Below are 26,916 nucleotides of genomic sequence, written 5' to 3'. Positions count from 1 at the left end.
ATTCTTCATCTTTTCGGATGTAAGATGAAGAAACGGAAGAAGAGACGCACTTTTTAAGGATGCCTTTCCAATGGCTATCCCTGGCAGTCTGGGACGTTTTACAGACCTGCTGCCAGAAGGGGAACGCCCCCCGATCAGTGGGGATTCTCCATAACCTCCGTAAGGCTTTCGACTTTCCTTCTCCTCTGGGCTTGTGAGCTTGGAAGAGGTCCTAGGCCTGAGAGCGAGACAGAGCCGATCGGACGCACCCTCTACTAATTAGGACGCCTTTCCAATGGCGAACTTGGCAGTCTGGGACGTTCTCACAGATCCTGCCAAGGGGACGCCTGATCGGTGGGGATTCTCCATAACCTCCGTAAGGCTTTCGGACTTTCCTTCTCCTCTGGGTATGTGAGCTTGGAAGAGGTCTAGGCCTGGGAGCGAAACAGAGCCGATCAGAACACACCCTCCACTGCACTGTGAACACTAAAATCACTTCTTACCTTTCAATAGCTCGTATTTTAAGCTACATTCCTTTGTCTTCAAATTTGCAATATGAATTTGAAGATTCTGTGAAGTAAGAAGGAGATGAGGATACAACACTACTAGTATTGTTATTGCTCTAACTGCTCGTTAGTACGAGAGCTATAAAAAACTTCTAAAGGAAGCGTAACTAATTCTATTCCTGACTTCCTCAAGAAGGAAGTTAGCTCAATCAATTCTAACATTTACTACACGTTATTATGAATAAATATTAAAATTTTCCTTCTTGCAAACTATGTGAGTCTACCGAAAAGTTCGGTAGTTACACGTAAACAATTCTTCGAAATTTTCGAAGCCAAAGTTATTAAAACAAATTAATATGCGTATGCCGAACCAAAGATCCAGTACTTCCCTGCAAAAGATAGCCAGAAGATCGATGGCGATGAAATCCAAAAATCAAGTCAGGAAGAAACTGCAACGTGTTTACATTCCAAGGCGAGAGAAAAAATATGAATAGAAAACGGGAATGGTTCCTAATATCCTGCCCCACCCTGCATAGGGCAGGGGGACAGTAGATCACCTGACCTACCTGCAGCGTGTGCCGCGAAATCTGAATTTCTGTCAGGGACGACGGAGTCTTAGCTATGTATATATCTGAACAGGTAAGTTGATTGTATGAAACTACATGGTTTACAGACAAAATCATAATCACCTTCTCAGATAATAGCCTGAGGCGCACTGGCATATGCTGGCCAGTACCCCTCCTAATATCCATATGAAAATGACGTCACGACGCCCATCGGACGCTCATCGGTTAGAATGAATTGTGGGTGTCTGGAAACCATCAAAGCTGAAGAAAACGCTTTGCTTTTCGAGGAGGGATGAAAGATGTACACGCGTACGTCCCGGTCTTTTATTACTGTACCGTAAAAGACGTACATGCGTACGTCCCAGTGCTGAATGGGGTTAAGAAAGTTCCTAGGTATGGTAGGTATTATGGACTATTTATCAAAGGTTTTGCTACTATAGCCAAACCTTGGACAGAACTAACCAAAAATGATGTTAAATATGAATGGAATAATGAACAAACATTCAGAGCAAAATGACCAGGAACCCTGTCTTGGTCTACCCAGATTTTTCTAAAGATTTTATTTAGCTAGTAATGCATCGCGTACAGTGCTAGGAACTGTATTGTTACAAAAGGCTAAACCAAGGATGAAGGCAGTTATTATGCTAGTCGAGTTTTAAACCCAGCGGGAAAAACATATAGTACCACAGAAAGTGTGTGTTTAGCGTTATTTTGGGATTTACAGAAATTTAGACATACTTTAGGTCATAAAGTTGGTGTGCTTACTGATCACAAACCCATTTGTCTCTGTTTAAAAAGAGCTTTAACTAATAACAAGAAATTCAATAGATGGTTCATTAGTGTATAAGAATTTGCTCCAGAATTCAGATATATTAAAGGGAAAGTTTAACACTTTGGCAGATGCATTATCCAGATCTCAAGAAGAAGCATTACAACTAATACCTTATGTTTTTAGTTGTCAAGTATAATAGTTTAGATTTAGAAAGAGTGAAAATAAAACAAGAAAGAGGTGCAGAAATCAGACAAATAGTAGGACAGCTATTACTAGATGAATCCTCTCAAAACATATTTTCAGTTAATAAATTGTTTGTTGTATAAAATATGGACAGAGAAAAAATGATATTGTTATAATACAATAAAGTTTCATACATACTTACTGGCAGAATATACATAGCTAAGACTCCGTCGTCCCCGACAGAAATTCAAATTTCGCGCCCTAACTCGCTACCAGGTAGGTCAGGTGATCTACCGGCCTGCCCTGGGCGGCAGGACTAGGAACCATTCCCGTTTTCTACTCATATATTTTCTCTTCCACCTGTCTCCATGCGGGGAGGCTGGGTTGGGCCCTAATCGTAATATATCTGCCAGGTAAGTATGTATGAAAATTTATTGTATTATAACAATATCATTTTCATACAATCAACTTACCTGTCAGATATATACATACTGATTGGCACCCTTCGGTGGAGGTAAGAGACAGCTACTACTGGAATAGACAGGTAAACAACATCTGTTGTAGGTATAAAATAAAAACCTTGGTTCCTACCTGATAGGTGGTAGACTTCGTGGTGTTTGTCCCGTAGTCTGCATCACCTCAAGAAACTTTAGCGAGATATGTGATCTATGGCCAAGAATTCTTGTGGGTCTGCCGAAGGGGTCTTATCCACTTACTCGGCAGAGCCTGAAAGGCTTTGTAATGGGTGCTGATCCACTTATATGACAATACACCTTATTAAGGAGCACACAACCAATCCCGACCACCTGATCCTAACCACCATGTTAGTATTAAAAATTGCTCCGAGTTATCCCCAACTCTTCGCAACAACCGTAACTCAAACCAAATTGCACACACGCACAATAATTTTTCAAAAAAAAAAAAAAAATTCATCTATTAAAAGATATCACAAGAGTTCCTTACTGAACGGAAGTGACTGGCCGCTTGTGCGGTATCTGCACTTGTTCAGCAGAAAGTCTAGAACATATTCTATTAGACTTAAGAAGTAAAAAAAAAAAAAAAATAAGGATTGTTGTCAGCTCCTGTACCCAGGATTGTGCCCGCAGACACAAAAGGACCTAAGGAAAAACATTTTTCATAGGTCACACGCACGTCCTTTCAAAATAGTGAGAAGCAAACACAGAATTACATCTCCAATAGTCGCTTCCAAGATATTCTTTAGTGACATATTTCTCTGAAAAGAGAGAGACGTCGCCACTGCTCTCACTTCATGAGCTCTTACTCTCAGGAGTTTTAAAGAATCATCCGTGCAAGCCTTATGAGCGTCTGTAATTACGTTCCTGACAAAAAAGGCTAAAGCATTCTTAGACATAGGTCTTGATGGATCCTTCACTGAGCACCAAAGACCTTGTCTAGAACCTCCCAACTGTTCCTTTTTCTGTAAGTAAAACTTTAACGCCCTTACTGGGCAAAGAGACCTCTCCGGTTCCCTGCCGACGAGACCCGATAATCCTTTTACCTCGAAGTTTCTCGGCCAGGATTCGAAGGATTTTCATTTTTCGCCAAGAATAATTCCTTGAAGGAACAGATGGCTGAATCTATATGAACCCGACTTTGTCACTAAGGGCGTGCAGTTCACTAACTCTTTTCGCGTCGCCAGTGACAAAAGAAACTAAAACATTTTCTCGTAATATCACGAAAACGAGCCAAATGTAGGGGTTCAAATCTCTCTGAAGACAAGAACTTCAGCACTACGTCTAGATTCCAGTTAGGGGGAGAAGTAATCTTAGACTTCTTGGTCTCAAAACAGACCTAATCAGATCATGTAGATCTTTATCGTTTCCCAAATCTAGGCCTCTATTCCTAAAGACGGCCGATAGCATACTCCTATAGCCCTTTATCGTGGCACAGAGAGACGCGATTCTTCTCTCAGAAATAACAGAAAATCAGCTATTTCTGTTACAGAGGTACTGGAAGAGGACAACTTCTTCGACTTACACCACCTTCTAAAAACTTCCCACTTGGATTGGTAAACCCGGATAGTGGAAGTTCTCCGGGCTCTAGCGATCGAGCTTGCGCTTTGCTAGAAAAGCCTCTCGCTCTGACAAGTCTTTCGATAGTCGAAAGGCAGTCAGAGCGAGAGCGGGGAGGTTTTGATGAAACCTCTCGAAGTGTGGTTGTCTGAGAAGATCCTTCCTTTGTGGAAGGGATCTGGGGAAGTCTACTATCCACTCCAGTACCTCTGGGAACCACTCTTGAGCTGGCCAAAAGGGGGCTATCAGGGTCATTCTTGTCCCCTTTGAAGTCACAAACTTCCTGAGCACTTGCCCCAGAATCTTGAATGGGGGAAATGCGTAAACGTCTACCTGAGACCAATCTAGCAGGAAGGCGTCTACTGCTAGAGCTCTGGGGTCTTCCACTACTGAAACAGAAGACTTCCAGTCTCTTCGAGAGGAACGTGGCAAAGAGGTCGAAATGAGGAGTCCCCCAAAGAGACCAGAGATTGCGGCAAACATCTGAGTGGAGGGTCCATTCGGTATGAAGGACCTGGTTCCTCCTGCTCAGCCTGTCCACTCTCACGTTCCTTACTCCTGAACGAACTCGTCAATAGAGAGATGTTCCTTTGCGATGTCCACAACAGCAGGTCTCTTGCGAGTTCGTAAAGGGCATACGAGTGAGTACCTCCTTGCTTCCGAATGTATGCCAGAGCGGTTGTATTGTCCGCATTCACTTGTACTATTTTGTTGCTCACTAACGGTTCGAAGCTCTTTAGAGCTAGGTGCACAGCCAACAGTTCTTTGCAGTTTATGTGCCAGGACACTTGAAGAGCATTCCAAGTGCCTGACACTTCTCTCTTTCCCAAAGTTGCTCCCCACCTTTTTCCGACGCGTTGGAAAACAATACAAGGTTTGGGCTCTGTATTTCCAGGGAAGTACCCTTGTTTTTCCCTCAGTGGGAGTAACCACCATTCTAACTGGCGTTCATCAGATCTGGAATGGGAAAAACTGTCCGAGAGGTAGTCCTGTCTTCATGTTCCACGAACTTCTGAGGAAGAACTGAAGAGGACGGAGATGAAGTCTTCCTAGATGAAAGAACTGTTCGAGCGAGGAAAGGGTCCCTAACAGGCTCAACCATTCCCTCGCCGAAGTACGTTCTTTCCTTAGGAAGAGAGAGACTTTTTCTAAACCTCTCGTTATTCTCTCTTGAGAAGGAAATACTTGAAAACCCGAGAATCCATCCGAATCCCCAGATAGACCAAGTTCTGGCTGGGGATCATTGGGACTTCTCGAGGTTTCACGAGTAATCCTAAGGACTTGATCAGGTTTAGTGTCACAGTCAGGTCCTCCAAACACTGTTTCTCTGACTTTGCTCTGATAAGCCAGTCGTCTAGGTACAGAGATATACTGATTCCTTTCAGATGAAGCCATCTCGCCACATTTTTCATAAGGCTCGTGAAAACCTGAGGCGCCGTAGACAGGCCGAAACACAAGGCTCTGAATTGGAAGATCCTTCCCCCCGTCATGAAACGGAGGAATACTTCTTCGACGAAGGATGGATCGGGTGACGTAGAAAATAGGCGTCCTGGAGATCCAGAGACACCATCCAATCCCCTTGGCGAAGAGCCGCAAGGACTGAAGCAGAGGTTTCCATGGAGAACTTCTGTTTCTGAACAAACTTGTTCAGAGCGCTGACATCCAGAACTGACATCCAGAACTGGTCTCCAGCCCCCCGAGGCTTTCGCAACCAAGAAAAGCCGATTGTAAAACCCTGGGGAGCTTTGATCCAGCACTAGTTCTATAGCTCTTTGTCCCACATCTGATCCACCATTTGTTGGAGAGTATCTTTCAACACAGGGTCCTTGTAATTGGCGGACAATTCCCTCGGAGTTGACGTCAGGGGAGGGTTGTCCAGGAAAGGAATGAGGTATCCCTTCTGAAGCACCGACATCGACCAAGCGTCTGTGTCGATGAGAGTCCAGGCTTCCGCAAATCCCCGGAGCCTGCACCTACTGGTGTTTGGAGGAGCGCCACTTCACTTTCCCCTTTTAAAGGGGCGGAACGAGGCTCGACCTCTCTTCTCGGTCGTTTTCCTTTTAGCGGTAAACTCTAGTGGGAGGGCCTCCTCGAAAGGGCCGAACAGGAGTAGACACTCCTTTCTTTTCTCCCACATCACTGGTCTCTTCTTCCTGGAAGATTGCAGGAGAAGATCCTGTGTCGCTTTCTCCGTCAGAGATCGGGAAATATCCCTCACCAACTGTGAAGGGAACAGAAAATCAGACCTAGGGGCGAATAACAAAGCTGCTCTTTGCGAATGGGATACTGCTTTCGTCAAGAAAGCGCTAAAAAACAGATCTCTTCTTCAAGAGACCTGCTCCAAATAAGGAAGAAACTTCCCCTGAGCCGTCCTGTACCGCCTTGTCAATACAGGACAAAATTGCAAGGAGTACGTCCGGTTCTAGCCCTTCAGGGGCATGAGCCTTCTTGGACATCACCCCAAGGGACCAATCTAGGAAGTTAAAGACTTCTAGAATGTGAAAAAAGTCCCTTGAGGAGATGATCCAACTCTGAAAGACCCCAAGTAATCTTCCATCCGTGTGAAGGCTATGTCTCCTGGATGCATCTACCAGACTGGAAAAGTCAGCTTCAGCCGAAGCTGGGAGAGTGAGACCCATATTCTCCCCAGTCTGGTACCAAATCCCTCTCTTGCCCGTAAGTCTAGCGGGAGGCATGCAAAAACACTGTCCTTACTAGCTCTTTCTTGGTTAGCATCCAGCTATCCAGCGATTGCAGAGCTCTCTTCATAGAAATCGTCGGTCTCGTCTTCAAGAAAGCCGACGATTTCGGCGTCTTAGAGCATGAAAAAAGTGAACAAGGCGAAGGAGGAGCGGCAGGGATCAATGCATCTCCGTATTCCTGGAGTAGGAGAGCTGTCAAAACTTTGTAGTTAGACAGTCCTTCTTTACCGTGAGACTCGTCCTCTGAGTCCTCTTCCAAAATCGGATCAGAAGGAGAGGCCACCTGCCGTTCCGGGTCTTCCTGTTCAAAAACTCTCTCTACGGGAGACAAACTCCTAATAGGAGAGGGGCTAAGAGAGTGTAAAGAGCTCCTATGCTTGGCTGGCTCTTCGTACTTGGCTGGCTCTTCGCGCCTGGCTGGCGCCTCGCGCCTGGCTGGCGCCTCGCGCCTGGCTGGCGCCTCGCGCCTGGCTGGCGTCTCGCGCCTGGCTGACTCCTCGCGCTTGGCTGGCGCCTCGCGCCTGGCAGGATCCTCGCGCCTGGCTGGCGGTCTCGCGCCTGACTGACTCTCACGCTTGGCTGGCGCCTCGCGCCTGACTGGTGTCTCGCGCCTCTCAAAGCTCTCGCGCCTGGTTGGAGTCTCGCGCCTTTCTGGTGCCACATCCTTGTATGTCAGATGCTTGTCTGGCGCCTCGCGCTTGGCTGAATCCTCACGCCTGTTTGTTACTCGCGCTCGGCTGAAGCTGCTGGTCTGGCAGACGTATCCCATCTGGGAGTATCCTCGCGTCTGTAAAGAGTTTTCTCGCTTGTCTGACGCTCTAAATCCTAGAAGACGCTTCTCTTCTGTAGGACGCCTCGCGCTTGACTGGCGCACGCGCTTGTCTGGCGAATCAAAATCGTCCAAAGAGTCTCTATCCGAGTAATTCTCAAAAGACTCACGTCCACCGGAGCCTCACTCCTGGCGGGAGAAGGAAGACGAGTCTTCTTGACCGGCAGTCTCACGTCATTTCTTACGAGGAGATCCTTCGAAAGGACTCCTACCAAGGCGGATAGCTGTTCCTGCACCGCCAAAATGATCCTCTTGGAAGCCTCTCCTGCGTCTTCTTGAACGGGAGAGGGAGACCTCGAAGGAGTTTTGCCCACATCATGGGACGTCAAAACCCTCTTCGCCTTCTTGATGGAAGGAGGCGCTTCTTCGAAAAGCGTTCTGGGCTTGAATCCAACACAGGATCTCTCCAGTGCCTTTTCAGGGGCCTGGACAAGTCCGAATCCTTCCACCCTCGTTTAGGAGAGGGAGAAGCGGACGAAGAGAAGCACTCTCTGAGGACGCTTTTCCGATAGCGGTCCTGAGCAGTCTGTCTATATACAGCACCTGCTGAAGGGACGCCTGACCGGGGGGAATTCTCCACAACCTCCGTACGGCTTTCGACTTTCCTTCTCCTCTAAGCTTGGGAGCTTGGAAGAGGTCTAGGCCTGGGAGCGTCGCAGAGACGGTCAGACGCCCCTCCACAACACTGGGGACACTCACTTCACTATAATCACTTTCACAGTCCTTACCTTTCATGGTAGCCATTTTGGATCTCATCCTGGTGAAGAGTAGCTTTCAGTTCAGCAATTTCTGAGGCCGAATCTGAATGTAAAGCCAGTGAGGGCCCTGATACAGAATTAGAATCATAATTAAGAGAAGAGTTAGAATTATCCAAAGGCTCAATAGGCCTTGTACTACTACCGCAATCTTAGATGCAGCCCTTCTGACTCTATCCCTTTCTAACTTCTTCAAGTAAGAAGTTAGAGTCTTCCATTCCTCAACATTCAACCTCTCACACTCATGACAGGTTTGTTAGAAATAGAACAATCAAAACCCCTACATTTGCGACATACAGTGTGAGGATCAACCGAAGCTTTCGGTATCCTCACCTTGCAGCCTACATTCACACACATTCTCACACAAAACACTTGAATCAGACATTCTTGAAGAAAAATCAAAAGCAAGTCCAAATCCAGTCCACAGTAGCGAATGCCAAAACATCGATCCAGGTACGTCACCAAAAGTCCACAAAAGATGATCAATTGTCTAGAAAAGCGAATTCAGTCAAGAGGTGGCAGCAACGATGTTGATACCACGGCGACGAAAAATATATGAGTAGAAAACGGGAATGGTTCCTAGTCCTGCCGCCCAGGGCAGGCCGGTAGATCACCTGACCTACCTGTAGCGAGTGGCTGCGAAATTTGAATTTCTGTCGGGGACGACGGAGTCTTAGCTATGTATATCTGGACAGGTAAGTTTGATTGTATGTAAAATGGTTGTTCTCAACTTTATGTTCCAAAAACACTAATAAATAAGATATTTTAGAACACTCACTCATATAAGTAGCAGGACATCCAGAGATTTTTGGGTCCTCTTCCAAAACTATTAGAGAAAATGAACAAATATTAGTTTTCTTGGACTATCTAACTAGATATGTAGAAATCGTAACTGTAAGAAACAGACATGCAGCTACAGTAGCCAAAGCTCTTAAATCTAGAATTATCACACGACATTCATGTCTGCAAGTTCTTCTTTCTGATAACGCTGCTGAGTTTACTAGTGATCTCCTAAAGAAGGTATGTGAATTTTATGATATAAATAAATGTAACGCCCTCATCTTGCCTGATGTACATGTCACACTGTCCCCCCAGGCTACGATCTTTGAGCAAAGGGATCTTCATTTATGGTAAATAACATATATTTGGTTTATTAATACCAAAAATGAATATGAAATTCATAATATTCATGATTTATTAACATTGTCTTTGTTAAAAGAGTACACCTTCGAGTTTTGCCTCTAACATTCTCTTGCATTTAGGTTTGTCTTTGTTTTGTCAAGAATTATATCATGCCACAGAGGAAAATACAAGGAAAACATCTTGCTAACATACATTACCAAACTTTCATACTGCCCCTTATAACTAAGGAAACAATTAACACACGTACTGAGTAAAATCGAGTCGAGTTGGTAATGGGCCTGGAGGAGCAGGAGGTGCCAGGGAATGATTTGGCCATCGTGGTCGGTTGATGACCGAAATGAAATGCACTGGCTGGCAAGTATTGTCAGGAGGAAGTTGCTGGGGGAGGGGGGGAGGTAGCGTGTAACAGGGTAGGGAGGAAGGGGTTGGGGGGGGGTGGGGTAAGTTTGTGAAAAAAAATTTAAATTATATATATACACTGTTTTACACATCTGGTAATTCAGTATGAATTATCAAGTAGAAGTCAAGAGGCCATTTTAGTGAATAATGAATGAAATATCAATTTTCAAGGATCAGATTGTCAGTTAGTGGTAATTGAACTTAACAAGAAAGCTGAGAAAAATTGTAAAAATTGCGTAACCTGACTGGTGGTGCTCCGCCCCCATACCCTCCCTTAAAGAAAGTTAAAGCAATAGTTACTTATAGGTTAGGATACTAAACCTAACCAACCTAACTTGGTAGGGACATGATACCTGACTGGGGGGGGGGGGGGGGGGGGGGGGGGGGGTGGGGGGGGGGGGGGGGGGGGGCAGAGGAACCCCCCAACCCCCTTAGGGAAGGCAAGCTTTAGTGTAACATATAGGTTAGGACTAACCAAACCTAACCTAACAGAACTTATTGCAGACTGGGGGGGCGGCTCTGCCCCCATAACCACCCCCTTAAGGAAGGCAATCTTAGAAGTTGTAACATATAGGTTAGGATACTAACCTAGCCTAGTAGAACATGTAACCCGACCCGGGGGGGCGGAACCCCCGTAACCCCCACCCCTACATAAAGTCTTAGAAGTGTAACATATAGGTTAGGATACTAACCTAACCAACCTAACCTAACCTAGTAGAACATGTGACCTGACCAGGGTGCCTCCGGCCCCCTGTACCACACACTTAGGGAAGGCAATCTTATTAGTGTAACATATATATAGGTTAGGATACTAACCTAACCTAACCTAGCCTAGTAGAACATGTTACCTGACAGGGGGGCAGACCCTCCCTTACATAAAAAAACAGTCTTAAAAGTGTAACATATAGGTTAGGATTCTTACCTAACCTAGTAGAATGTATTAACAAGACCGGGGGTTGGAGGGCCCGTCCTTAACCCCCTTGAGAAATGATATAATATGAAAGTAAATATAATAAGTAAAAATGTTATCCAAGAAAATTGTTATGGATCAGAAAGGCATGTAAAGGTGAATATTAAAAAAAAAAAAGGGAGAAAAATGCATGTTACTTGGAATGTCAATGTAAAAATGTAATACCATCAATTTTCATGTCATTGACGAAAAGGTCTCAAAAAAAAGTCCTAAAATCTCCTTCTAGTCCCACCTCTCAGGAGACTTTCAGGGGCCTGCCCTCAATTGTAACGTAATATCGTAAGATATATAGGCAACATTATGAAGTGAGAACGAGTCAATGCACATATTAAACAATACTATGATAAACGGAACTAAAATAAAAGCTTGAAATAACATACCCGATTACAAAACAAATGAGGAAAAGGAATATATGTAAAAATATATGAATCCCCCTAAAAACCACCTATCACAATATGTAGGGTTAATAATGTAACATGATTGGTTAAATACATGTAACACCCCCACACATCATTTACTTCCTTAGGAAGTTTTGTCTGAAACAAAAGCTGCCTTGTATCACGGCGCATGTGTAGTAAGATTGGCGCATGCGTAGTACAGGTCGGCATCGTAATACCAGTAGTAATAAAAGGATTTCGGCTATGCAACGGCTTCATTATCGGTTATTTATCACTTTATTTCAGCTCGTATTTAGTTTCAAATGTCATAAATAAGAGGAAATAACACAATAACACGGCAAAACCTTCCCAAAGTGTTTCACCCCACCCAAAACCCCGCATTCCCATCGGTCCCCCTTACCGGAGAGAGAGAGAGAGATGAGAGAGAGAGAGTAGAGAGAGAGAGAGAGATGAGAGAGAGAGAGAGAGAGAATTGCATATGATTATAATTTAAATAGCAGCCTACTTTATCCCATGGGAGATTTAGGGGGCGTGGGGTCCAAGCAGGCCATGGCCTAGGGGCGCCCCTCAGTAAAAGAAAGTAAGAAAAAATCTCTTGGTGCCCAATTAGAAAAATCTTCTGATGTACGCCCATCTTTGCTTGCCCATTGGCGGTATTTCTATATATGCATTCTGCAGCGAGCTAGATTATGGCAATTGACATTTTCCTATGTTATTTTATTTGCTGTACAAGATTTGAAAGGAAAAATTTATTCAGCAACTATAACTAAACAGTAATTTACCTTTGAAGACTACACGACGGTACTCGGGTGCGATGTACCTATGTACGTATAGAGTTCAAAGGTAAATTACAGTTTAGTTACAGTGGAATGAAAAAAAAACATTCCCTTGAACTCTTGTAAAGCAATAAAATAACATAGGAAAACGTCAACTGTCACAGTCTAGCCCGCCGTGGAATAGTTATAAAGATCTATCCTTTTGCTTACTTTGAAAGTAGAGCAGAGGCCTCGAGGTTGTTGACTCCCACCACCGATGACTCATGACTGGTGCCCATACTCGGCGTGTCAGGACCAGGGTTTGCCAGATTTCCAAGACTAAAAGTTGCCAACCTCCTTTTTCCACTAACAACCCTGATTAATTTAGCCAAAAACACATCTGCATTTTCTCTTAGTTACCCGTGCATTTGCCATAAAATGAGAGAAAACTGAATTTCACAAGGTATACATTGTTGTGTTGAAACTTTGTACTGATACAAATAATAGTTTTTGATTTGCATTTATTATCCCAGTAAGGGGCAATCATTTAGGGGGGAGGGGCTGGGGGGGCAACTTTCCCCCCCAAGACTCTCTTGGCCGGGGGGCCCCCTTACGCACCAAGCCCCAATAACTAACACAGCTGATTTTCCATAATTCCTACAAAATTCAAATATATTATCATATTAAGTTATATCTATCTATCTATCTATTAGCTACCAGTGAGGATGAGATAAATAAACAGTAGTGGGAGTCTGTAATTTTTGTTGAAATACCTTTTGTGTCAATGACACGGCTTAGGCCTACACATAAAATTCTTATATTTTGAGGCAAGGACAGGGCTTAGGCCTACATGTCAAAATTCGTTATATTTTGAGGCAATGACAGGGCTTAGGCCTACACATCAAATTCTTATATTCTGAGGTAATGATGGGGCATAGGCCTACATGTCAAATTCTTATATTTTGAGAATGACAGGGCATAGGCCTACACGGGAAATTCATATTTTGAGCCAATGTTAGGGTATAGGCCTACACATCAAATTCTTATATTTTGGGGCAATGACAAGGTATAGGCCTTCACGTCAAATTCTTATATTTTGAGGCAATGACAAGGGGATAGGCCTACACATACAATTCATATATTTTGAGGCAATGTCAAGGCATAGACCTACACATAAAATTCTTATGAGCCAATGAGCATGACAGGGCATGGGCCTATGCATCAATCTCTATTGCAAATGGTTTTCTACCTGTATCCTGTTGGAAATAGGGTAGGCAACCTTGTTATTAATATAGTAGTTCAAGTTGAAACTTTCAACTCCTCGATATATTATGTATAGGCCTATGCATAAAGTGGAATGTACACTTAACATACACATACATGCGTGGATGGCCAAATCTTAGGACTGTCTCAGCCTTACACCAACTATCAAACTGCTTTCAATGAACTATACTGAAAATATATTTACTAAAGGGATAAATTATATTGATGTGACAAGTAAATATTAAGGCTGCTGTAGCATTTCTATGAGAATGAATTAAGGCTATGGTAGGAAGGCATCATAAGATACTAAACAAATTAGAAATATGTATGACAGCGAAAGTTATGTATGAGACGATCCAAACCAGTCTGCGACTGCGAGTAGCCCATGAATCATTTGGTTTTGGGCATTCTTATAGTCAGTCAGTCTCTCTCTCTCTGTTGTTAGGAGAATATTCTAGCGCAGACAATATTCATAAAGATCTCAATTACTTTTATTTAAAGCATTACTAAATTTCAGTTACGAGTAGGCGGATAGGGTAAAATATCACAGCAGGCCAAGCAGGCCACCTACAATCAACGCTAGCCACCCTCCGAAAAAGTACATTATAACGCGTCCTGACACCAGGAGATGGGCATCAGTCGCGACTTCTTGTTGGTGAAAAAAACGGAGCTAAAGACCTCTACTCTCCTTTCGAAGTAAGTATTTTCTCCAAAGTTAGAAATTAAGGCCAAATTTTAAGATTTAAACAGAGGGTACTGAAAAGGGTGCTACGGCAGTGGAAATCTCACCAAAACGCTTTAGAAATTTTACTTACAACTAAAAATGTTTTCGAAGATTGACGCTATCTTGATGTTTACGGAGTCGCTTGTGTCAACAAACTTCCCATTTCATGTGCTAAATCTGCACACCACTTGTACCCATAGACGCTGGGGCACTTTCATCACAACAATCGTAAACCCACCTCTTACCAGCACTTATTCGTACTTATTCAAGGGGACTACGGCATTCTTTGCGGCATTTTGCGCTCTCAATTGTTTATCAGTGTTGTCAATTGGTATGTGTTTACCCTCTAAACTAGGTATAAGACTTACACAAAACCGGGGAAATAAGTGAAATTAGCGTATCTATTTGTAGTATATATACATATTAGAGCAATTTTATCATTACTGCATTACTATGACAACTAGAATTCATCGAAACAGTTTGTAAATGCATCGGCGTATGTGTGATGCTCCACTAGATTGGCAACGATGAGCCATTTTTCCTCACGTCGTCTGCTCGTAAGTATACATCCGAAACATTTGTAATTTTTGGGGGTTAATTTGGTTGCAAAAAAGGGATAATGGACATGAATTAAATAAAAATTTTGAAGTAGAGTTAACTAAATAGAGTAAAGTAAACAATTAAGGGAATAAAGCTTTGCATCTCATAATCTGTGTTGTCGTCTACTGCTCGTAACTTTGTTTACGGAGTGAGTGCTTAGGAAACACGAACAGCAATGTGGTTCGAGTGCACTGTGGAGTGAATTAAGACGAAAATGTGTATAAATTACAATCAAATAAGCACTGTGGAGTTTCAGTTGTGATGGCAGTAAGGATAAAACCACTGATTACAAAGTAAGAATGAATTCAGTTCCAACCATAACCCCGGGAATAACAAGTTTCATACTTTCACTAATATAGGCAACAAAATGTGTTTTATTGTGCTGATTACAACTGCAATCTTGAGTAAGACCAATAAACGTTACATACATACGCTAACATTGTTCAAATGAGTGCTGGGAAGGCTGGGGAAAGATGGTGGCCGTCACTGATGAGACCGTCCATGCAAAACGTAGCCGCCATATTGGATTCAAAACCGCCTTGACATATTTTACGAAGAGCTCACATGCTTATTTTAGTTCGTATGGGGCTTTCATATATCACAAATATGTTGACGAAACTTCAGTCTTTTAAATGGTATGCTTAGAGTTGCAATTGTATTCATGTTTCACCAATTAAAATATCGAGTGAATAAGACCCGTCCACCGTGATGAGGTTGGCCTGTCGTGATATTCTACCCTAATTCTTAGCGCCAATATTTTATGAATAGGTCTATGATTTTTCTGCAATGTTAGGATACCATATCAAAAATCTTCGAAGACACTACAAGCATATAACAGCAACCACCAAAACGAGAATAAACACAAGAACCAAAATAAAAACAGTTGAATATAAGATAGGCTTACAATTCAAACGTCATAAGCTGCGTAAACCGACAAGAAGGCATACGCCCCTATAGGTCTAGGTCAATTTTTATTATCCTATCTAGAAAGGAGATACTACATACACACAGACACAGCAATAAATCGTAGTAATATCACTTACAACTCTATGAAATCAAGCGAAACATCACAACAACTCTCCAAGACAACACAACAAAAGTGGCCGTGGCGGCAAAAAGAGTCATTCTTAATTCTTGATTACTCAGGTCAGAGTGGAAGTTTGACCTCTATATGGGCAAAGAAGTTAATTTCAAACTATTCTGGCTGTGATGGTATTTCGGTGTAGTTGCTAACCCACAAAATTCTGTTGCCAACCACCTCCGAAAGTTTCCAACTTTCAGGATTTTGGCACCAAAGTTGCCAACTTGGCAAGAACGGATCAGCTAGGTCCACTCTGTTGTTTCCCCTTTCCGCCCTTGCTTTTATCACGGACATGTTAGTTGCTCATCCGTCAAGTCATAGAAACATCTGTTATTCCCAGTGTAGCATATGCAAAACACTTTGTTTAGCAAATTAGCAAGCTCTTGAGACCAAGTTCTGCAATAATAAACTATCCCACAGGTCACTTCCAAACATAAACTTTTTTACCATAAATATTACTTTAAAATTCTTGTTCAGTAGGTAAAACGCATAGAAAAACCGCGACTGCCATGGTCTGGGAGTTGTCATAGGCTAGGTCGCCGCGGATTAAGTGCCCTAGATCTACCAATAATTATTTTAAAAGACTATAGCAGTCATATTTCCAGGTCAATAGTACTCACCAATGACAGGTAACAGACGAAGTTTGTAGTCTTGTTCCTAAATCTTTGCGTGTATCCCTAAGCTGAACAAACAAACGGATTTTTATGAAGCCTAAATAAAAGTTGACCGGCACAACTTCCCACAACAAAACCCTGATACTAATGAACGAGTCACAAACAGCGGGAATCTTATTAATCAGGGAAGACAAAAATGTCAAGACGATCGTCAAATATTACTTCAGTTAATCGGAGCCCGGGCAGGGATCTCCAAAAATCGTAAGCACAACCCGTAGATCGAATGAAGTTAGCGCATGCACAATGGGCGGCTCAGCTCCTGTAGTTTAAGCGTTACTGACGAGCTCAAACCCTAAGCAGAGTTGCTAAATAGCACTAATTTTAATAATCATCCAGTTATCAAATACGCTTTACAAAAGTTTTATTTTCTTGAATCTGATTTAATACGGATATTTATTACATACAAAGAGCCATCGAAATTGCCGAAGTTTAGGTTCCGAGCCAAAATATGACGCTTTCTACATCCATGTCTCGTTGACGCGGGTGGTGGATAGTAGTTGAGGAAAAGACTGTGGAGGATGGCGGGAAAACCGGAACGGAAATACACAAATTGGGCAGAGTTATGTATATATACATAGCGGGTTAGCTATGTTCAGCTCTTTCATTTCTGAGTACTCTCCTTAATTATGACTGAAAAAAAACACGAAATTATGGTAAATCTTTTTTAAATACCTAATTACGTTGCTGCCAAAGCTCACCAATACCACCGCACTCCCAGTCTGCCACTAACGATGGTGAGGAGGTAGACGCAGACTTCTTCCCTGTTTAAGATCAGTATTGCACTAACATTATGGGAAGGGGGAAAAGATCCCTAGAATGATAGGTGGCAATTCTAGGCAATAACTCGGCGAGGACTGCAAGGAAGTTCCCGCGAATACGACAGCCACTAGGGATTAAGGCGTTAAATATATTTGCCGTGTTTAGTACTAGACCCTGGGTGTTAATTGGAGTCGACCCCCCCCCCCCCAAACCCCCCCCCCCCCCCAAATTACGGTAAATTCTCAATAAGCAAACCAAATACTATAGGAAACTGTAATTTCCAAAGAAATACCCAGCGAGGAGTTATACCTAATTACCCAAAACTTAATGGGAAATATAAATATACAATAGCGTTTTTTTTCTATTGAGAATCGTGAACAAAATTTTCATCCGTCCCTATTTACTGGGGCCTGGGCAGCAAATTATGATATGCGATCATGCTGGAAGGCAGAGGGCGTGAGAATACCTTGCAAATCCCTGATGGAATATTCGCGGTAGTGCCAGCAGTGGTTCGAAGGACCCAGGCCTACCTACTAAGAGGAGAACTATGAGAAGGAAGGCAGGATAGTGGTTATTACGGTACTGATAAAACAGAAGTGGCGGGATTTCAATGAGGCACTAGAGTTAACGATGTGGTTGGAGGCGATATAGCCTATATGACAAGTGACTCGGCAACACTTCACGAAACCAACAAACATGAGAAAAGCCTACCCAGATATAACACAAAAATCACCATATGGGTCCCGTTCCCAAAAGCAGCAGTCACGACTCTGTCAATAAAACAACTAAAAAATTCTCAAAACATTAAGCAAAATTCACTTATTGACGAGCGTTCTACTAAGTAACCTCGACGGCTTTGCAGTTTGCACTATACTCTGTTTCATCTGTCCACCCGCCTGTGGTGTTTTTTGTATGGCAACACTGCGTTCCCGGGCTTTAGATAGTCACATTCAGCTTACATTCAACGATTATAATGATATCCTATTTCGAATATTAACGGTGTAATTCGCATACAGTAAATTATTAAAACACTTTTCAGTTGCATTGTACACCCAGATATCCTTTTATTTACCTAAACTTACACATAGCGTAACTATCTAAAGCCCGGGACGCAGTGTTGCCATACAAAAAACACCACAGGCAGATGGACAGATGAAAAAAAAAAACAGAGTATAGTCCATCCCCTCCCTTCGGCCTTCAGTTCCTCTGTGTGTGTTGCCAACTTGCCATCCTGTCCTCTGTCCACCCAGCAGAAATGGGTCCCCCAGTCACTCACCTGGGAGGCTGGGAAGCCCCTAGCCCTCCCCAGGAATGGAACCCTACTACCCTGCCAATTCTCCACCCACAGTCCCCTTCCGGACGCTACAATTTTATCTTCAACAAGCGAGTGGTTGTTCTCATGGATAAGGGTAGTTACGAAAACAACTCTTCAATCTATACTTTCTCCTTTAAAAATAAATATGGAATTAATGCACGTTATGACTATGGAACAAGCCAAAAAACAAGTGTTCCCTAAATGGACACAAAAGTATCGTTTTCATGACGCTGACCAAAATGATACGAAATGCTAGAAATGGACAAAAAGTAGACTACTATTGCCGCAATTTTCCTGGGAAAATGGATACCTTTTTTATTTCTTGCGTATTTCACATATTTAACTTTAAATACATTATCGTATTGGCCAGGATGTACTGTTTTTTAATTTTTGTTTCTTTACATAAATTAATACCCAAGATCGACTTAACGAATGTAAAATGGAAACAGAGAAGAAATGGACCTTATATTTCAAGCGAAGGGCTGATGATTGCTTCTTATAAATTCCTTCGGCTGACCACCAGCAAAGGTTTCAACTTTGTTAGGTACGCGCAGTGGGTCATGGGTACGCGTATGCTCGTGGCCAGCCAGGGTTGCCAGAGATGGTACATTAATCGTACCATTTTGCTACAACTTGCCTTTTTCTAGTTGTACATCTACGACTTTCAGATTTTTGGTATACTGTATTTAAGAAATATTGGTAGGTACATCTTGGCCTTGATCTTGGTACATTACACTATGTCTCCTCTAAATGCATTCTTATATTTCGTAAAATGAAAATTTATAAATTATTTACTCTGAATATTTATTTTTCAAAGTTAATCTATCTGAATTTATGCCACTTTGCAGAGGTTTTGTAGGAAATTGTTTACTGAATTATACAAAAATCAGGGTTCGTAGTCCATCTGCTTGAGTCTGTCAATATTTAGTAATGTCCATTTGAATTATTCATCATTCCATATACAAGTTGTAAATTAGTTTTGTAAGCTATATCCTTCCCATTGTTTCCAAAATAAATTCAAGAGTTTCAAAATGAAAGCGTTCGGATTCATGTCTTGTATGAAAAATTTCTTAGAGCTACCAAGCAATTCTAGGGAATTTCATTTAGATGAAAGTCGGTGGTATTTTGATTTTAATTTTATAGTGAGAGAGAATAAGAAAATGACTGTGCAAGAATTTAAATACTTGAAGAAAAAATGTTTTGACTTTTATGTTGAATGGTTCTCAAATGCAAAATCGCTTAAGTTCATTTAGTGAAATATGCTGTTATTCACTGGATGCAGCTATAACTATGAAGAAATGAAAATAATCCAAAAGGGAATAAATGCCTAACGTTATTGAGGGTCATAAGTGCAACTATAGTCACGAAAAAATTTCAGATCAGTAAATACTGGTCTTTTATAAGCGACAACAATGGCAAAACAAAAGCTATTTTAACTGAGCCCATAGTAGTGTTATTTTGAGAGTTGAATTTTTGTATTTCACTCAGAATTATTTCCAGAGTATTTGTGTCCTGCGCATAATCAACATAATCAACTACCTTTGGCACAGGGATGCCATCAACATACTGCCGTATATAGGGGGTTAATGCCGTCAGGGCACCTCATGCGGTGAACTGTAGGCATTACTCAAGGCTCTTTGCAACGTGCCTTCGGTCCTAGCTGCAACCCCTTTCGTTACTTTTACTGTACCTCCTTTCATATTCTCTTTCTTCCATCTTACTTTCCATCCTCTCCTAACAATTGATTCATAGCGCAACTGGGAGGTTTGCCTCCTGTTACACCTTTCAAACCTTTTACTGTCAATTTCCGTTTCAGCAATGAACGAATGACCTCACAGGTCCCAGTGCTTGGCCTTTAGGCAAGTTCTATATTCAATAATTCAATTCAATTCATTATATGCTTGAATGAATTTGTCATTATTCACTGTGACCGAAATGACCATTTTAGGATAAGGCGACAACGAAATAGGGATTATTGATAGGCAGTGCTCTTCGTGAATACCTTTCCAGTACCTACCTATGAAGTTTAAGTTTGCTTGAGAGTTCCCGCGAATCCTTAAATCTAACGTTTCCCACCTGTTCTTCTCAAGCACCACCTTCACCGAATTCTCCTCTGTTCGCTGCCTTTTAGATTCGGGCGATTCCCTTCGGATCACAATCGAAGGGAGATAAGTAATTAGGGCAATTAGGAAGGAAATAAGGTACGGTATTTCCCCTTAAATGTCGCCGCTGCATTTGCACTGAAGTTTTTCCCCAGATTTTCCTTCAGTAACGGACATTTCCTCTATAATGTCAACTGGATGGAATGAAGTGTCTTTCATAAACCTGTAGCTTACGAACATTTACTCATGACAGGCGAAAGATCTACGAATGTACTACATGCGCTTAGTGTTATGATGTTAATGTGACGTGTCACTGAATTCAGATATTTATGCATGTAGGATCTATTCTACAAACACATACATACATATAATTTTTTGTTTTGTTTTGAACTTGCCCGTGTATTCTTGGTTGGAGAGAAATCTTTCCCTTTGATTGCACGTAGCCACTGCTCTAGCCTTTCTATTGTCTCGAGAAATTTGAAAAGTCACTTTTTCTGATGCTGTATAATTTCCTTGGCAATTTGGAACACAACACTTTTATGGCATTGTCACAGATGTTTAATACCTGCAGTTAACACTGAAACTTCTTTAATATTTGCGCAAACATTTGTAGGTTATCGGCGTAACCTCACTCGCCAATTTCCTGGAAGAAACTGATTTGTTTTGACTTTTGCCTACTTGACTTGGGTTTGGAAATTCCCCGTGACGGCCCTACTAATCTTATAGCACTTAGATTTAAAGGGACCCACGAACCGGCCTTTTAATTCTCTGTGGCCCTAGGTACGATTCAACTCACCAGGTGGGCAATCGCTCGATACCTATACGCTCGTTTATGGGTTATTTAGTTTGGATGGGTTATTTAGTTTGGAAATTGACATGTCAGTAAATGTAATAGCTGGCTATAGAAAAGGTCGAGTTATAGACATGTAGATAGTTTGCTTTTTTAAGTATAGTTTACTTTTATTACCTATATTTTGATGAAATTAGCATATTGGAAAGGTGGTGATACATCGGTGCATTACACTCCATTTCGGTAAATCAGTTTTGTGTTGTGATCGTCTAGATTTTTATTCTTTGCGTTTAAAGAGTTTCGCAGAATGATGAATGGGACACATATTTGACTTGCTGAATGAATGCTTTTGACCTTGTAGCAGCAAGTAGCTACTGCCAAAAGTCTAGCTCCTCATGATTCTGTGATTCACTCGGCTGAAGCTGCTTTCAAGAAGATTATCATTTCAGTGTCAAACCACTTACTCGCTATTTTTCGTTATTGTCGTAACTACGCAAACTTTGGAAATCGGGTAATAATTAAGTGGTAAAATTACAGTTTCAACCATTATGGGAAAACTGGAATAAAAATATATTTGTTGCATCAGAAATAATGTAGTTCCAACGGATTTAACATTTATTTTGGTAAAATTACAGTTTCAACCATTATGGGAAAACTGGAATAAAAATATATTTGTTGCATCAGAAATAATGTAGTTCCAACGGATTTAACATTTATTTTGACTGCAAACCATCCGATTTAGAGATTTACTATGTAATTGGAGTGAAAAAAAACGAGTTTTTCCAGAAAAAGGTAAATGTCCAGGAGAAGGCCGCACCCGTTTTTCAAGTCTTAACGACGAAAAACGGCAAAAAACGACCAGATTGGTGTTGCACATCGCATAGAAACATGAGGAAATGAATAAAAAAGAAACTAAGAGTTACTCTTACACACAAAATCTAAGCATAAACCTACTACTTCAATTATGGGGAATCCCAGTGGGAAGCGGGGTTTTTGGGTGGGGGGAGGAGGAGAAAAGTGATTTTCGGGGCACTACCGAACCTAATACCAACCACCTAACCTTACCTAGGGCCCTGTACCCCTACCTAGGGCCTAGCGGGGGGGCTCCGCCCCCCCCTGCGAACCCCCCCTTAAGGCCTACTACCACACATCCATCAAACAAATCCTAAGTGATGGTACTGCTGTATACATCGTTATACTACCCACCATTATATATACTCTATAAATTATGAAGCTTACCTTAAACTGTTGGTTGTTATAAAGATGTGCTGCTGCTTTGAGAAAAAACGTGAAGCCGTTGCAAGGTTCCTGACATGCAACTTAAAGTAGGAAGTGGCCAGGTACCCGACGACCACATTGCACTGCAAACAATCGGTACGAAATCGAAGGTCTGTCAAAACTTAATGCCAGAAGGGCCAGCCACTCCTGCCTCTGCCATAGGTACAGGAAGACAAAATGCCGTTTTTTGCTTCATTATTCGAGTATTCAGTCAAACAAGGATACCAGTGGACACTAGACAGGTAACTTTTTTACTCCGCTGAAATGCTAGTGAAACTTCACTTTCGACTAAAGTCGTTCGTAATTGGTTTAGAAACCCATGACGTCATAAGATGTCACACCTCTCAGCCAATAATGAGTAACTGGAACTGCTTTTGTTTGCGTAAGAAAGTAAGTTAGAGGGCTCATTAAAAGTAAACATTACCGTAGAGGAAACACCTCTCCCGACTTAGGAAAAATTCGAGGTAAAAAAACTTAATTTTTTTTTCTCTGTAAGTATGCATTAGCGACAATAATGTATTGAGAAGAAGTGTTTGTTAGCACGTGCTTTACTCGGAAAAATATCAATATAATAGATTTCCCATAATGGTTGAAACTGTAATAATACCTCCATTTATGATTATGTATCTGAAGTGTTCAAATACTTTCATTTGATACACTAAAGGTAAGGAAAACTATTCAATCTGCAGTTTATTAGACTATTTCAGTTAGGTGTTAACGTTTTGTAAAGGAAATTTAGAAATTTCCTTATAGAATAAAATTTAATATATAACTCTAGTCGCTAGAGGGCAGGGCATTTTGGAATCCTTGGAATTTTGTTATTTCTTGATTCCTTGGGTTTTCTTTATTCAAAATTTTACTTCGTGTGGTGGTTTTTCTACTTTAACCAGTCTGCTTTTGAGCAACACAACAAACGTAAGAATTGTAAAATCAACCATCAGTGCAGTGAAAAAATTTGTTTTAACATTAATTATAGCTTAACGTGCCACAGTTGGGTAATTGCTTCTTTTCCGTGTCTTTTCAGCCGTATTGACAGGTGTGGGACCCTAGTCAAGTGAGGTTTTATGATTCTCATGTAACATGTAACTAATTCACGCCAAAGTCAGTCTGAAAATAATGGACAGTGCCTAGACGGATATTTGGACAGTGCTTAGAAGGATATATGAGATAGCATAACGTACCTTGAAGTCCAGCTACGTCGTAAGTTCTCCTCTTGGATATGCTATTCCTCTCCTGGTAAATGTTCAGTGTTCTTGATCATCGGCTTGACCCTTAAGATTAGATGCCATTCACCATTCTCATATCATACTGCAAGAGTGGTTCGATTTTCAAATAATTTGAAGACCCCTGCTTGGAACACCGGCAACGAATGTACTTATTGTCTCTTATACACCATTTAATGCCTAAGTTGAGTATCGTATGTATTTAGTTGATAATTATATATAATTACTTTTTATATGTTGGCTTTTTATCCCATTCATTGTTTTCTTCTATGTTTGCCATTTATTGTGAGGCTTTCTTCCTGTCGAACCTCAGATTTCTAGCTTTCTCTCTCCCTTTCATATTCCCTTCTCCCTTACATTTGGTGCCCAGACCCGGGATTACATGTTGGCATTCATAAGGAAACATTGTTTGGCATAAACAAGACTGAAATAGAACATATATTATCCAATTTGGGCACTTAAGTTTAGCACTTATTTTGGTTATGATTGAAGTTTTGTTTGTGTGTTCTCACGAGTATAGGTACTTGTAAAGTGGAATAGGCTTTCAGAGTTCTGGCGGGTTCACATATCCCAGGTTCCCTAGTACTAGTGCTGTTTGCCGAAGATTTCCTGTTAGGTTAGGTAAGATATACCCCTTACCTGAGTGAGGTTAGTGGAGCTGTTTTAGTCAATTATAGGATAGATACTGTTAGATATTTTCTTCTATTTGTCTTGGTGTAAGCTAATCCCTCGAAAGCTTTAAACTGTGGATAAGAATGAACTTATCCTTTTACTGAATTTAGGTGGTAGTTCTATCTGAATAATCAGTGCTGTAGTGTAGATGAGTGAATAGATTGAGATTGGCGTGAGTTTTAATTATAATCGTAATATTTTTTCTTATACAATTTTTTTTTCACCATATTAACATGGCTAGTTCCCTGAGTGAATTAACTTTCGAGTTTTGGATTAAGATAGGTAAAGAGTTACAGTTGAGTGGCAAGGAATTAATGACTTTTGCTGATACCAAATTTTAAGGAAAGACTGAGCATAGGAAATAGAAGGATAGAACGAGAAGAATGAAAGAAAAAGGAGAACCGTGAAAAGGGAGGATAAGATTATTAGATAGAAACAGTAAGAAAGAAGAGGAGGACAGGAAACTAGAATATGAAAGACTTGCTCAGGATAGTTTCTCCGTTGCTATTCCTAAATTGAAACTGTATGAAAGTGGTGAAGACATTCCAGCTTATTGATAAGGTTTTGAAAAATTTAGCAAAGCTGAGTGGTGGCCTAAGGAATTATGGGCACCTAGGTTAGCTCTTTTATTTTCGGGTGATGCACTTAATGTTACTCTAACTCTACCTGATGAGGTTTGCAAGGATTATGATGAATTAAAAAGATGCTATTTTGAAAGCATTTCGTAAAAACTACAGAACAGTATCATAGAGAATTTAAGGTATGCTAAATTTAAAGATGAAAATTTTATGCAGTATCTTACTAACCGTTTACTGCCTCTTTGACTTTGGATAGATATGCTAAAATTGACAAGCACTATGACAGTCTGAGAGATTTCATTGTAATCGACCAATTTATGTCTGCCATTTCTAAATATATTAGGTTATTCCTTATGGAACTAGGTTTTACTAATGCTACAGAAATGGCAAGAAAGGCTTATTTATATTGTGGAGCTCATGATTGCTATCCTAACAGAACTAGAGAAAAAAATAGCAATAAATCTTTAAGTAAGAAAGTCCAAATGGAACAAAAACCAGAAACTAAAGCTACCTTCATTCCAACTAAAGATAAAATTAAAACAAATGAAGAATCCAATTTGCTTCACTTGTGGTGACCGTGGACATTATGCAAAAAATTGTCCCAAGTCTCCCAAAGCAGAGGAGGTTAATTAAGAGAGGTGTTTAACAGGTAATGATCGTAATCTTGGCCCCTTCTGTGCAGGTAAAGTTAATGGACTTAATGTTCCTACAATTTTGAGAGATACAGGTCGTACTTGCATCATGGTCAGACAAAATTTTTCCAAATATCCAACCTGATAAACTACCTAAATGTACAGTTTCTGATTAACTAGGGCGAAAAAAATGATTTTCCTGTTACTCGAGCGTTTTCTCGGTTGTCAAATTTTTAAGGGGTGGACAGATGTAGTAGTTGTACCTATTGATTGTTGTTCGGTTATGATTGGTAATGTTACAGGAGCTACTATCCGCCAGATTCTAAAGATACTTTCCATGCTGCGAGAGAAAAGTGCGATTCAGTATCTGTAGTCACCAGATCTAAGTCTAGTAAGGAATCTAAGAATTCCTGTACATCCTTTGTTACTACCTGCTGTAAAAGATTTAAACGTTAATAACAGTGATTTTGTGAAATATCAAGAAGAGTGTGCTACTTTGAAGGATATTAGGGATCAAGCTAAGGATGGTACAGTTTTCACTCGTAAAAATCTTACGTACACTTTTTTATTTTGAATAGACAATAACCATTTTATTAAAGAGAATCTTAGACTCGACTATAGTCAACTTGCGGGCAAGTCTTTTCTAGTCGTACCTAACCAGCTTAGGAATATAGTCTTAGAAGTAGCTCATGAGTCCCCCTTCACCCCCTCAGGCCATTTTTCTCATAGAAAAACTTATCAGAAAATTTCTTCACTTTACTTCTGGCCAGGCATGACTGTGACATTTATGACTTTTGTAGGAGTTTGTGATGTATGTCAGAGGTTTGCTTCAAAAGGGTAGGCTAAAAAAGGCAGAAGAACTAGTTTAAAATGCCTGTGATTTCCGTATCTTTTGAGAAAGGTATCAGTGGATACGTTGGGCCTATAAAGCCAAGATCATCTTCAGGTTGCTCTTATTTGATTAAAACTCTTGTAGATTATGCTACTTCCTTTCCAGAAGCAGTCCCCCTAAAAAATATAACTTCTATAGATATAGCAGAGGCACTAGTGACCATCATTTGCTCTAGGGTAGGAATTCCTAAAGTCATTGTTTTCCGACAGAGGGGCTCAATTCACTCCAGACTTGATGGGTAATGGTGTATGACTAATTGGTATAAAAACCTGTGTTTACCACTCCGTACCATCCGATGGCTAGCGGAAAAAAAGAGGAGAGACAGCACTCCATCCTAAAATCT

Source organism: Macrobrachium nipponense, chromosome 16, assembly GCF_015104395.2.
Source record: "Macrobrachium nipponense isolate FS-2020 chromosome 16, ASM1510439v2, whole genome shotgun sequence".
In the NCBI taxonomy this organism is placed as follows: Eukaryota; Metazoa; Arthropoda; class Malacostraca; order Decapoda; family Palaemonidae; genus Macrobrachium; species Macrobrachium nipponense.
This window is presented reverse-complemented; position numbering follows the sequence as displayed.